This window comes from Gopherus flavomarginatus, chromosome 11, assembly GCF_025201925.1.
Source record: "Gopherus flavomarginatus isolate rGopFla2 chromosome 11, rGopFla2.mat.asm, whole genome shotgun sequence".
Taxonomy (NCBI): Eukaryota; Metazoa; Chordata; order Testudines; family Testudinidae; genus Gopherus; species Gopherus flavomarginatus.
The window spans coordinates 8,689,169-8,704,238 of NC_066627.1; positions in this window are offsets into that span (position 1 = coordinate 8,689,169).

Consider the following 15,070-nt stretch of genomic DNA (forward strand, 5'->3'; position numbering starts at 1 on the left):
CAAGTTTGTATAATTTTTGGTGGTGCCCAAAATGGTGGTGCCCGCCCCCCTCCCCCCCGCTGTCGCCCTGTAAGCCGATATAAAATGAAGCTACAATGCGTTGGCACCACAAGATTACAAGGGTCAATTAAAAGTGTAAACTCAGAAGCAGCACTTGCCTGCTTCAATATACAGTATTATATTTTGTTGCACTTGTGAAAATGTAGGAATGTTCTAAATGTTTTCTCTGAATACTGTGTGGGTGCTTCAGTTTCCCCTGCAAGGTGCCAACTGAAGGTGCTGGGGACAAAGAGATCAGAAGAGATCCAGAAGAGACACAAAGGCTAGAGGAGGGAGTGTCAGTTTGGAGCTGGCTGGGGAAATGGGGAGAGGCCCAGAACTTGGGTCTAGGCTCCCCACCCTCCAAGATGGACGTGACTGAGGGATCCTGTTTTCTGTACCTACAAGCTTTGTTTTAGACTGTGATCCTGTCATCTAATAAACCTTCTGTTTTACTGGCTGGCTGACAGTCATGTCTGACTGCAGAGTTGGGATGCAGGGACCTCTGGTTGCCCCAGGACCTGCCTGGACAGACTTGCTGCGGAAAGCGCACAGTGTGGAAGGGCATGCTGAATGCTCTGAGGTCAGACCCAGGAAGGTGTAAGCATCTTGCTCTGGAGACAGTATGCTCAGAGAGAGGAGGCTCCCCCAGAGTCCTGACTGGCTTTGTATGGAGTAGTCCCAAAGCATCCCAGCATCCTCTTCCACACCGTGCACTTCCCGTAAGGCCGCACAGGCACTGCCACTCTCTCCTCTGGCCTTTGTCTCTTTTCCAGGCATTAGGAGGCCACCTGATCTCTTTGTTCTCCAACACCTTCAGTTGGCACCTTGCAGGAGAGCGACCAGGCCATCAGTTGCCCAGAGACAGGTTTTCAGCCATTCTCTGTGCAAACAGCATCAGACTGGCACTCTAGGGCTCTACAACAATCACACATCCTTATCCCACCATCTAGGTCCTTGAGAAATGCATAGGGGAAACTGAGGCACACACAGTATTCAGAGAAAACATTAAGAACATTCCCACTTTGTAACACCTGTATACTTTAAAGGGTGTAAAATAATCGAGTATTGTGCTAAACACAATGACACTCCAAACTGACCACCAAATTTAAGTTGCATGTTTTTCCCCTCAAGTGATGGCTCTGGGATGGAGCTAGGGATGAGGGGTTCACACTGCAGCAGAGTGCTCAGGGTTGGGGTGCTGGGGCGCAGGCTCTGGGGTGAGGCAGGGCTCGGGATGCAGACAGGCTGCCCAGGGCTGGGGCCAGAAAGGACTCTCCCCCCTCCTTACTGGCAGAAGCAAGCTCCAGGGAAGGGACCCCTCCTCTCTCCCCTGCCCTCCACCCACAGCACACTCACTCTGCAGCACTGCACATGCTCCTAGTGACTCTCTCAGGTCCAGAAAGCCCACTCGCCTCCCCTATGATGGGTACCAGGGCGGGGGGGTTGCCATCATGTGTGGCCTCCCCATCCCTGCTGCTGCCACTGAGTGCCGGGGGGGCGGGGGATAGAGCTCCCAAGCATGTGTATGCCTCCTTCCCCTTCCTCTTCCCCTCCCCCAGTGCTCCAAGAGGCTGCCTCCCAATGATCTCTATAGCCTTAGGCAAAAGCAGCCCAAACAAAGGAGAGAGGCACTGGCTGTTTTCTTTCAGCCAGGGAAGTTCTGAGGTGGGGGTAGAGGAGAAACCCAGCTCCAAATATTGGTGGAGCACAGCCCCCAGCCTTGAATATTACTGGTGCTTGAGCACCTTGAGCCCCTATAAGCTGCCACCCCTGCAGGTGAGTTCCTTCCCCTACCCCTTCCCAGAGACTTCCCAGCAGCCAATCTCCTCCCTCAGACTGTGCTGCATTCGGCTCTCTCTAGGACCCAGCAGCCCTGCTCTTACATTCTCCACTGCTTCCCCTCTGTCTGGGCTCCCTGCAGAGCGGTGCCCCCAGACCTTTTGGTACCCTATGCGGCTGCCTATTCTGCCTATGGCTAAGGACGGCCCTGCAGCCTACCATTGGTATAACATATTTTCTGGATGGTCTCCCACAACTACTGGCATACTAATGTTACTACCCCTAATTGTGTTTTTGGTTTTAAATTGTATGTGTTTAATTGAAATATTTAAAATGTGCTGGTGGATAAAACAAATGTATGCAAAGCTAAAGCCACAGGCCCAAATCGTCTCTCAGTATTTTCTATTACGTGGACTAAATAAGAAGTGACACTGGCGATTAATAATCTTAGTGTCAAAAGGGGGATATGTAGGAGCAGGATTTTATAATGTCCCATAAGAATTAAAGTATAATTTGATTTCATCCTTCTAGCCACCTTTTTTAAATAGCAGAAAGAAATGACCCCCTGGGACTATAAGATTCGGTTTTCCCATATGCATTACAAATTGGGCCCTCTCTAACTCTTTGTTTTACGATTTAGGTAGTAAGAGACAGGATTCTCTATTGTGTCTATGTTAAGTAAATTAGAGAAACATTGAAGGCCTGGGTCTCAGTGTAAATTGTCTTGGTTATTAATTGTAAAACTTAGCAAGGTTTAATTTGCAATGCTTTTTTGCTCAATATAAAATACTACTGTTTGTATTCTCAATTTATTTGTGTGAATGAGGAATGTATGCCTCAGGAAAAGATAAAGGTGTCAAGGCCATTGTTATAGCCAGAGTCAAGGAAGAAGTAGTAAAGAGACTTAAAGAATATCAGAGAATCACCAGGCACTGCTTACTACCCCGACGGCTGTTGAACTGTCTGGCATCTCACATTGGATACATGCTTCACCGTGTAAAAATGCACCACCCCCAGTGAACCAATCATCACTTCAGGACCACGCAGAGTCAATTGTGACTCCAGAAGAAGATGTAGAGGAACAGCCTGCAATACCTAACAATCTACATTCTCATAAGGGTTGCCAGAAGCAGACGACAACCTAAAGCAAGGCCCAAGAAGAAGCAGTAGTGAGCCTAGCGCCTGCTGGCTGGTGGACATAAAACTGTGACTGCGGTTTCCTGAGTTGAGGTTGTCAGAACCAGAAGGGCCCTGCCTCCAACATGTGCCTCTGGTAGTGCCTGTTCCTCGACTGCTGGTGTCTTCAGGTCTGGGGAGTCCACAACAATGACAATTCTTTTATCCAGCAGCAAGTTTGGATAGCTCAGACCCTTATTATTTCTAAATGCTGGGTCTGCAGCCACATCCCAGCCCACTCTCAAACTGGTGTTCCTGTCCTGGCGATCCCACTCAATTCCCCAGACCTCACTGGAGGACCTTGTCCGTTTAACACAATATGGAACAGTAATGACACCTGGGAAGAGACTATTGGCAGTTCCTTTATCCCGCTTGGGGGAGTAATACACCAGGCAAAGAGGCTCCTGAGGTTACAAGCAGTAGTTAAAATAATGGCAAATAAAACCGGAGAAAGTTTAAGAGCCCTGGCCAAAGAAACTGGGGCGATCTGACAGGTGGCCCTCCAAAACCGTCAGGCATTAGACATAGTGCTGGCAGCCAAAGGAGGGACCGGTGCTCTCACTGCAAAACAATGTTGTCTGTTTGTACCTGATGATAGCAATAAGGTAATAGATCGTGCTAGACACTTAGAACAACTCGCATATCTTCCCCAAGTAGAGCCGAGTTCTTTATGGAAGTGGCTAAGTAACCTGTTCAATTTCTCTGGCATAGGAAACTGGTTGTTTCAGGGAGCCCTAACTATCCTGTTTGGAATCTTAGTGATTCTTGTATGCTTTCAGTTAATCTCCTGTTGTATCCAGAATTGTGTTACCCAGGGCACTGCCCCAAAACAGAGTGCTAATATGATGATTTTGATTATTGCTGATGAACAAAGAGATAAGGAATGGTTAATTTGTGGAACCCAGTAATTGTTGGTCATGGCATGCGCTTGACCAAAAGGATGGATTGTGAAAGTAGAATGAATTATATTGTGAAAATAGAAAGGATTAAAGAAATGCTGTCTGTACCTTTTAGCAAAATTGTTGGAATGCTGCAATCCAGGTGTCAGGAATACAGACATTAACATAGAATAATTGCACCATTTAAGGGCAATTGGTGAAGTATTAGCCTTAGATCGATAAGAGTTAGTAAGGAAGTAGGATATGCATGCTGTGCCCCAGGTGAATTTTACTGTTTTGCTTTCTTTGTCCTTTTGTCTAATTCTCGCTCTTTTATCTGTATAAATAAGATAGCTTGTGTCTTGCATGGTGCTCACATTATTTGGATGTTATTAGCAGAGAGCTGTGCTAATAAAACAGTGTGGTCTGACAAACTGTGGTCTTGGCTACACTGGCACTTTACAGCGCTGCAACTTCGCGCTCAGGGGTATGAAAAAACACCCGTTTGAGCGCTGCAAGATACAGCGCTGTAAAGCCTCAGTGGAATCAATGCTGCAGCGCTGGGAGCACAGCTAACAGCGCTGCAAGCTACACCCGTAGAGGATGTGGTTTACGTGCAGCGCTGGGAGAGCAGCGCTGGCGCTCCGACCACACTCACACTCCAAAGCGCTGACGTGGCAGCGCTCCCGCAGCGCTGCTGCAGCAGCGCTCTGAAATTTCAAGTGTAGCCATACCCTGTGAGTCCTGAGTCTAACTTTGACAGGAGCGGACGGTCAAGCGGGGGCAGGGCGCTGCCTCCCCTCCCCAGCTCTGCAAGGAGACTGGGGAGCGTTCGTTCCTGTGGGAGTAGGGCGCTGCCTTCCCTCCCTGGCTCTGCGAGGGAACTGGACAGCGGTCGTTCCTGTGGGGATGGGGCATTGGGTTCCCTTCCCAGCTCTGTGAGGGGACTGGGGAGCGGATGATCCTGTGGGAGTGGGGAGATGGGTTCTCTTCCCACCTCTGCGAGGGGTCTGGGCAGCGGCCATTCCTGCGGAGGCAGGGCGCTGCCTCCCCACCCCAGCTCTGTGAAGGGACGGGGGAGCGGCAGTTCAAGAGGGGGTGGGGCGCTGGGTTCCGTTCCCAGCTCTACCAGGGGACTGGGGAGCGGCCATTCTAGGGGGGAAGGGTGCTGCCTTCTCTCTCCAGCTCTGCGAGGGGAGTGGGGAGCGGCCGTTCAAGGGGGGCGGGGCTCTTCCTTTCCTCTAGGCTCTGCGAGGGGACTGGTGAGCGGCCGTTTCAGGGGGGGCGGGGTGCTGACTTCCCTCCCCAGCTGTGCGAGTGGACTGGGGAGTGGCCGTTCCTGCGTGGGTGGGGCGCTGGGTTCCCTGTCCAGCTCTGCCAGGTGTTGAGGAGCTGCCGTTCCAGTGGGGGCGGGGCGCTGACTTTCCTCCCCAGCTTGGCGAGGGCCCTGGGGAGCAGCCGTTCCTTAGGGGCAGGGGCCCTGGGGAGCAGCCGTTCCTTAGGGGGAGGGGCACTGAGTTCCCTCTCAAGCTCTGTGAGGGGACCGGGGAGCGGCTGTTCCTGCTGGGGCGAGGCTCTTCCTTCCCACACTAGGGAGCGGCGATTCCCTCGGGGGTGTGGTGCTGCCTCCCCTCCCTAGCTCTGTGAGGGGACTGGGAAGCGATCGTTCTTCTTCGAGTGATTGCTCATATCCATTCCAGTTAGGTGTGTGTGCGCACCGCGTGCACGTTCGTCGGAGAAACTTTAACCCTAGCAACCCAAGCGGGTCGGCTGGGCACCCCCTGGAGTGGCGCCGCTATGGCGCCCAATATATATCCCAGCCGACCCGGCCACCCTTTAGTTCCTTCTTACCGCCCGTGTCGGTCGTTGGAACTGTGGAGCGCGGCTTCGCTGACCTCCACACTCCCTAACAGCTCATTTCGCTATCGTTGTATATAGTAATAGTTAAGTGTTGTATATAGATATATAATTATTTAGTCAGTTAGTTAGTTAGTGTTAATAGTGTAGTTATTAGTTGTAGTTTGAGGGGATCGGGGACCTCCCCCTTCCCCGCACCGGGAGCCGGAGCTCATGCCCGGCTCATCGGGTTTCAAGCAGTGCTCGGCTTGCCACAAGCCTATACCAGTTGGAGACCCCCATGACTCCTGCTTGAAGTGCCTCGGGGAGTCGCACTTATCAGCTAAGTGCTCAATCTGCAAGTCTTTCAAGCCGAGAACCAAGAAGGAGCGAGACATTAGATTAAGACAGCTCCTTATGGAAGCTGCCCTGACACCTCCACCCTCGGCACCGAGCACAAGTCAGCCGGTTAGCAAGGGCACCGCCACGGCACCAAGCACTGCCACCAAGGACTCACGGCACCGGCCTCCGCCGGCGCCAAAACCGGCTCCGAGCCGCTCCCTCTCCCCAAGGTCGAAGACGGCGAAGGCGCAGATCATCCCGCCAGCAGCTGCCTCGCAGTCAGAGCCTGTGCCAAAGATGGACCGCCTGGCACCGATACCTGCCACAGCACCGTCTAAGCCGGTACCGTTGACTCTGACCCCACGACGGCCGTCGAGTTTGGCACCTGGCGGCTCCCCGGTGCCCACCGCGGTAGAGCCTGCTTCGTCATCTACCCCGGAGACGTTTGCCGCAGCAAGGGATCTGATCGCGATCACCGATGCGCAACCGCCTTTACCCCCGGCACCGCCGGTGCGGGTACTACACTCCATGGGCAAACCGACCCTGACCAGACCAGCTTCGGTCAGCGTAGCAGACCGGCACCGCTCCAGATTGCGGTCCCGCGGACGCTCTGCATCGAGGCGTTGCTCATACTCTCGACGGCGATCTCGGTCTCAGCACCGGTCAGATTCTCGGCACCGTTCAGGCTCCCGGCACCGATCGCCTCGGTACCGTTCACGCTCCTGGCACCGGTCAAGCTCCCGGCACCGGTCGACTTCTCGAGCATCAACCCGGTACTCACGGTACCGCTCCAGCTCACGGCACCACGGTGGGTGTCGCACCTCCAGGAGCAGATCAAGACAGAGGGACTCGAGATCTAGGTCGACCTCCCAGCACCGAGCCGGTTGCAGGTCCCGGTCTCGCTCTCGACATCGTCACCAATACCAACACCGGTCACCACAACCCAGAGGTGTAAGGTCTGTCGGAACCTCGGCTCCAACTTTCGCTGCTCCACCATGGCCATCTAGCTACTACGAACGGGACCAAGATCCCGAAGTACTGCTGGGAGTGTTCCAGGACCCCCGCCCGCAGGACGTGGGTTCCCAACAGTGGGGTTTTTGGACACCCTGGGCATATCATCAGACCCAGGGTGGCCCCATGCCACAGAACCGTTCTGCCACCTCAGAACATCGGGTACCAGAGGCCACTGTTTCCCGCCCCCCCCCCGCGGTTGAGTCGTATAAACAGCCGCCACCAGACTCCCCGGGTTAACTGGAGCAGGAACCAGTCCAGGAGCAGGAGACTGCACAGGATGCCCTCATCCCTGGAGTATCCTCCTCCTCCTCCTCGCCAGATGAGGCCGTGGCTGGGTCTTCAGCATCAGGACCCCCACCGATAGACCTCAGGGCCCACCAGGACCTCCTCCGTAGAGTGGCCCTTAACATCAACCTACCTGTGGAGGAGGTCTCAGAGGTTGAGGACCCGGTAGTGAGCATCCTCTCTGCAGACGCACCTACCCGAGTAGCCCTCCCATTCATCAAGACTATCCAGTCCACCGCCGATAACCTTTGGCAATCGCCAGCCTCCATCCCGCCGACAGCTAAGGGAATGGAAAGGAAGTACATGGTACCCTCTCGGGGGTACGAGTACCTATATGTCCACCCTCCTCCCTCCTCCCTAGTTGTCCAGTCTGTCAACGACAGGGAACGGCACGGCCAACAGGCACCGGCCCCCAAAGCCAAAGAAGCTAGGCGAATGGACCTCATGGGTCACAAGGTGTACTCAGCTGGGGCCTTGCAACTCCGTGTGGCCAACCAACAGGCCCTACTGGGCCGTTATAACTATAATATATGGGCGGAGGTGGGTAAGTTCTCTGAGCTTCTACCCCTGGACTCACGCCTGGAATTTAATGCGTTCCTGGAGGAGGGTAAGAAGGTGGCCAGGACCCCTCTCTACAGGCCTCCCTCGACACGGCCGACTCAGCAGCCAGAACCTTGGCCTCGGGAATCACCATGAGGCGCATTTCCTGGCTTCAGGCCTCCACCCTACCCCCGGAACTACAATATACCGTCCAGGACTTACCCTTTGACGGGAAGGGTTTGTTCTCCCACAAAACGGACTCCAAATTGCAAAACCTGAAGGACAATCGAGTCATCATACGCTCTCTGGGGATGCATACACCTTCCACCCAGCGTAGACCCTTCAGGCCCCAGGCATGACGCCCATACTTCCCACCCCGCCAGAGGCAGGACTTCAGTAGACAGCGTGGCCGGGGGGGCCGCAGGCGCCAATCCGGCTCCCAGGGAGGCCAAAACCAAGGGCCCTCCAAGGCACCACCAGGCTCCAAGTCCGGCTTTTGAAGGTGCGCCCGGGGACGGCGTACCAGCCTCAAGACAGGATCCTTCCCCTACCTTCTCCAACCGCCTCTCCCACTTCCTCCCGGCGTGGTCCCGGTTAACTTCAGACCGTTGGGTGCTATGCACGGTGAAGCAAGGATACCACCTACAATTTGCTTCCTCACCCCGTTCCCGCCCCCCTTCCCAGTCCCTCTTCAGGGACCCCTCTCACGAGAAAACCCTTCTGCAGGAGGTTCGTTCTCTCCTCGCAGCAGGAGCTATAGAGGAAGTACCTCTAGACGAGAGAGGCAAGGGGTTCTACTCCCGATATTTTCTGATCCCCAAGTCCAAGGGAGGTCTCAGACCCATCCTAGACCTGCGGGGCCTCAACAAATGGATGCTCAAGTTGAAGTTCTGCATGATCTCCCTGGGAACCATTATCCCATCCCTGGATCCTGGAGACTGGTATGCCGCCCTCGACATGAAGGACGCGTACTTCCATATTGCCATCTTTCTACCGCACAGGAAGTACCTTCGCTTCACGGTCAGACATCAGCACTTCCAATTCGCAGTCCTACCCTTCGGCCTCTCCATGACTCCGAGGGTGTTTACCAAGTGCATGGCCGTTGTGGCCGCCCGCCTCCCTCGGCGGAATATCCACGTGTTTCCGTACCTCGACGACTGGCTCCTAAGGGGGTCCTCCCAGTCGCAGGTGCGGCAACATGTCGAGGTGGTTACGGACCTCTTCTCCCAGCTAGGCCTGCTTCTCAATGCCGAGAAATCCAGCCTGGTCCCCACACAGAGGTTGGAGTTCATAGGCGCGACCCTGGACTCTACTCAAGCCAGGGCTTACTTACCTCAGCCCCGCTTCCAGACTATCGTCTTGCTCATACGGAGCTTGCAGGCCTCCACAATCACCTCAGCTCTCACCTGCCTCATACTACTGGGGCATATGGCCGCATGTACTTACGTGACGAAGTATGCCAGGCTCCGAATGAGGCCCTTCCAAACGTGGCTTCATTCCGTATTCCGCCCGGGCAGGGACCACCTAGATGTATTGGTGACGGTCCCCTCTGACCCTCTCCGCTCCCTCGACTGGTGACTGACCCCATCCCTAGTATGCGCGGGGATGCCGTTCCATCCACAGCCACCGTCGATGACTCTAACAACCGATGCATCATCGCTGGGGTGGGGGGCCCACCTAGGGCACCTACGTACCCAGGGCCTCTGGTCATCCCAAGAGCTGTCACTCCACATAAATGTCCTGGAGTTGAGGGCAGTCCGCCTCGTCTGCAAGGCATTTCAACGACATCTGCACGGCCGTTGTGTTTCCATACTCACGGACAACACAACGGCCATGTACTACATCAACAAACAGGGGGGAACCCGTTCGTCTCCTTTATGTCAGGAAGCCATTCGACTCTGGGACTTCTGCATAGCCCAGTCGATAGATCTGGTGGCATCCTTCCTCCCAGGGGTCAGGAACACACTGGCGGACAGACTCAGCCGATCCTTCCTATGCCACGAATGGTCGATCAGACCAGATGTCATCCATTCCATCTTCCAGAGGTGGGGATTTCCCCGCATAGACCTCTTCGCCACCAAGTCTAACAGGAAGTGCCAGGAGTTTTGCTCCTTTCAGGGTCTCTCTCCCGGGTCGATCACGGACGCATTCCTCCTGCCATGGACCCACCACCTATTGTATGCCTTCCCTCCGTTCCCTCTGGTGCACAAAGTCCTGTTGAAACTACGCAGGGACAAAGCGCATCTAATCCTGATTGCACCTGCGTGGCCCAGACAGCACTGGTTCACCGCCTTGCTGGACCTGTCTGTGGACCCTCCAATCCCACTCCCTCTCCACCCAGACCTGATCACACAGGATCACGGCAGGCTCTGTCACCTGGACCTAGGAGCCCTACACCTCACGGCATGGCTCCTGCATGGCTGAACGCGGCGGAGCTCAGCTGCTCCGCACTGGTCCAGCATATCCTCCTTAACAGCAGGAAGCCTTCCACTCGCTCAACGTACAAGGCCAAGTGGAAGCACTTCTCTTGCTGGTGTGCTACTCAGGGGGTGAACTCTACGCAGGCCCCGATTCCCACGGTCCTAGACTACCTCTGGTACCTTAAGCAGCAGGGCCTGGCGACATTCTCCTTAAAGGTGCACTTAGCGGCCATATCCGCCTTTCGACCAGGAGAGGGTGGCCGCTCCGTATTCTCCCACCCCCTAGTCGCTAGATTTGTTAAAGGCCTGGAGCGTCTCTACCGCCCCCCCCCCCCCGCACACTGCCCTGCTCCCACCTGGGACCTTAATTTGGTCCTAAACAGGCTCACGCTCCCACCGTTTGAGCCACTGGCGACTTATTCGCTCACGTACCTGTCATGGAAGACGGCCTTCTTGGTGGCCATTACATCGGCCAGACGGGTCTCCGAGCTGAGAGCTCTCACAGTGGACCCTACACCGTCTTCCATAAGGACAAAGTACACCTGCGACCGCACCCGGCATTCCTCCCTAAGGTTGTGTCTGCCTTCCATACCAACAAGGACATCTTCCTCCCGGTCATCTTCCTGAAGCTCCACTCTTCCCGGTGGGAGCAGCAGCTACACTCCTTAGATGTACGCAGATTGCTCGCTTTCTACATTGAGCGAACAAAGCCGTTCCGGAAGTCTCCTCAGCTGTTTGTGGCGGTCGCAGAACGGATGTGGGGTCTACCAATCTCCTCTCAGATGATTTCCTCCTGGGTGACTGCATGCATTCGTGCATGCTACGATCTAGCTCGTGTCCCCTCTGGCCACCTCATGGCACATTCCACGAGAGCTCAGGCGGCGTTGGCGGCCTTCCTGGCGCACGTGCCTATCCAGGAGATATGCCGTGCAGCGACCTGGTCATCGGTCCACACATTCACCGCACACTATGCACTAGTCCATCAATCAAGAGATGACGCGGCATTTGGCGTAGCAGTTCTAAATACCGCCGCATCTCACTCCAACCCCACTGCCTAGGTAAGGCTTGGGAATCACCTAACTGGAATGAATATGAGCAATCACTCGAAGAAGAAAAGATGGTTACTCACCTTTGTAACTGTTGTTCTTCGAGATGTGTTGCTCATATCCATTCGAAACTCACCCTCCTTCCCCACTGTCGGAGTAGCCGGCAAGAAGGAACTGAGGGGTGGCCGGGTCGGCTGGGATATATATTGGGCGCCATAGCGGCGCCACTCCAGGTGGCGCCCAGCCGACCCGCTTGGGTTGCTAGGGTAAAAGTTTCTCCGACAAACGTGCACGCGGTGCGCTCACACACCTAACTGGAATGGATATGAGCAACACATCTCGAAGAGCAACAGTTACAAAGGTGAGTAACCGTCTTCCTGCGGGGGCGGGGCACTGGGTCCCCTCCCCAGCTCTGCCAGGTGACTGGGGAGCGGCTGTACCTGCGGGGGCGGGGCGCTGCCTTCCCTCCCAGGCTCTCCGAGGGAACTAGGGAGTGGCCATCCCTGCAGGGGTGGGGTGCTGCTCCGCTCTCCAGCTCTGCGAGGGGCCTGGGGTGCAGATGTTTCTGTGGAGACAAAGCACTGCCTTCCCTCCCCAGCTCTGCAAGGGGACTGGGGAGCAACTATTCCTGTGGGGACGGGATGCTGGGCTCCCTCTCCAGCTCTGCGAGGGGACTAAACAGTGTCCGTTCCTGCGGGGGCAGGGCGCTGCCTTCCCTCCCCTGCTCTGCGGGGGTAGTGGGCAGCAGACCTTCCTGTGGGTGTGGGACACTGTCTTCCCTCCCCGGCTCTGTGAGGGGACTGGATAGCGGCCTTCACTGCGGGATCGGGGCACTGGGTTCCCTCCCCAGCTCTCTAATGGGACTGGGGAGTGACCGTTCCTGCGGGGGTGGGGTGCTGCCTTCCCTCTCCTGCTCTGCAAGGGGACTGGGGAGTGGACGTTCCAGCGGAGGCGAGGCGCTGGGTTCCCTCCCAAGCTCTGAGAGGGGACTGGGTTGCGGCCGTTCCTGCGGGGGCGAGGCGATGCTTTTTCTCCCCAGCTCTGCCAGGGGACTGGGGAGCAGCCATTCCTGCAGGGGCAGGGCACTGGGTTCCATCCCCCGCTCCGCGAGGGGACTGGGGAGTGACAATTCCTGCGGGGATGGGGAGCGGCCGTCTCTCCCCAGATCTGCCAGGGGATTGGGGAGCGGCTGTTCCTCCGGGGGAGGGGTGCTGGGTTCCCATCCCAGCTCTGTGATGGGACTGGGGAGCGGCCGTTCCAGTGGGGGCAGGGGGCTCGGCTCCCTCCGCAGCTCTAGCAGGATACTTTGGAGCCTCTGTTTCAGCAGGGCAGGGCGCTGGGTTCCCTCCCCAGCTCTCGGAGGGGACTGGGAACAGACGTTCATGCGGTTCCGAGGCGCTGCCTTCCCTCTCCGGCTCTGCAAGGGGACTTGGAGCGAACGTTCCTGCTGTGGAGGGGTGCTGGGTTCCCTCCCGAGGTCTGCAAGCGTACTGGGGAGCAGCCGTTCCTGCGGGGGCAGGACGCTGCCTTCCTTCCCCATCTCTGCAAGGGGGCTGCGGAGCTGTCGTTCCTGTGGAGGCAGGGCGCTGAGTTCCCCTTCCAGCTCTGCAAGGGGACTTGGACGTTGTTTTTCCTGAGGGGGTGGGGCGCTGGGTTCTCTCCCCAGCTCTGCGAGGGGACTGGGGCACTTCTGTCCAGCGGGGGCGGGGCGCTGGTTTCCCTCCACAGCTCTGGGAGGGGACTGGGGAGCGGCCGTTCCTGCAGGGGCAGGGCGCTGTTTTACAGCTCCAGCTCTGCGAGGGGAATGGGGAGCGGCCGTTCCTGCGGTGCAGGGAGCTGGATTCCCCTCCCAGCTCTCTGAGTGGGACTGGGCAGCTGTCGTTCCTTCGGGGGCAGAGCGCTGTCTTCCCTCCCCAGCTCTGCAAGGGAACTGGGGAGCGGCAGTTCCTGCGAGGGTGGGTCGTTGGGTTCCCTTCCCAGCTCTGCGAGGGGACTGGAGTGACTTTTCCAGCGGGGGCGGGGCGCTGGGTTCCCTCCTCAGGTCTGCGAGGGGATTGGGACGCTGCCGTTACTGCAGGAGCAGGGCACTGCTTTTCCTCCCCGGCTCTGCAAGGGGACTGGGGAGTGACGTTTCCTGTGGGGACGGGGCGCTGGGCTCCCTCTCCAGCTCTGCGATGGGATTAGGCAGTGTCCATTCCTGCGGGGGCAGGGCACTGCCTTCCCTCCCCGGCTCTGCGAGGCTACTGGGGATCGGTCGTTCCTGCGGGCGTGCGGAGCTTCCACCCCTCCTCAGCTCTGCGAGGGGACTGGGCAGCAGCCATTCCTGCGAGGGAGGGGTGCTGCCTTCCATCCCCAGCTCTGGAAGGGGACTGGAGAGCAACCTTTCCAGCAGGGGCGGGGAGCTGGGTTCCCTCCCCACTTCTGCGAGAGGATTGAGGAGCGGACAATCCTGCGGGGGCGGGGCACTGCCTTCCCTCTCCACCTCTCGGAGGGGACTGGGGAACGGCCGTTCCAGCGGGTGCGGGGCACTAGGTTCTCTCCCCCGCTCTACGCGGGGACTGGGGAGCAGCCGTTCCTGCGGGGGCAGGGCGCTGCCTTCCCTCCCCGGGTCTGCGAGGGGACTGAGGAGTGGCCGTTTCAGCAGAGGCAGGGCGCTGAGTTCCCTCCCCAGCTCTGCAAGGGGACTGGGGAGTGGCCATGTGACGGTGCTGCCCATGGGAGCCAGCTGAGGTCACTCAATCAGGGTGAACTGCAAACAAAACAGGGCAGACAAACCCCAAACGCTGGTGGTTATTTCAATACTTAGATTAACCAAGCCAGCACAAAACAGCTTCTATAGTACCTCACTTGTCACTTAGAAGTCCAAACAACACAGTTCCCTTAAAGTGCCCAGCCTCAAGCCTCCGTCCAGACACCGGTCTGATATGATGATGATTCCTGAAAATCTTACTTCATCATATAAAAGAAAAGGTTCTTCCAATCCCAAAGGATCAGACACATACCCAGGTTCAATTATAACTTTGATCTTACCCAAAATACACGCTATAGCCAATTCTTATTAACTAAGCTAAAATTTATTTAAAAAATCAAGGGAGAGTGTTGGTTAAAATATCACTATACAGAGAGACTTGATTTCAATTCTTGAGGTGCAGATACATAGCAGAGGTGAGCTTGTAGTTGCCAAGAGTCGTTTTAGAAATTGTCTACAGGTTATAGCCCAATTTCCATATTCAGGGTGGCTCCAGTCAATGACTGGGGATCTCAATCCTTATGGTTTAAGGTTTCCCCATGTTGAAACCCAAAGCAGATCTGAGATGATGAAGGATTGTGTCCCAGGCTTCTTAAACATTTCCAGCAGCCTTTCGGCCTGAGAAATCAATAGGCTTAACTCCTTCTTCCAAACATCCTGCCAATTAGCACAGAGTCATTTATCCATTAAACAGTTCAGATACAGGTTACCAAAACCTTCAAAGAGACACATAGACAATAATACTATTTCACTTGGTATCATCATAAATGCTAATATTCCTTTTTTGATCTTTGAATTAAAACTACAGCAGTAGACAAGACTTGTTTGCTTAGATCACAAGACCTGAGCAAACATCTCCCCTTCTACCTCTGACAATGCAGACTTGCATTTCAAAGCTCTATTCATTTACAGATCTTCCTAACCAGTCCGTAATGTTCACCCATGGGTCAGGTCAGTCGGTGA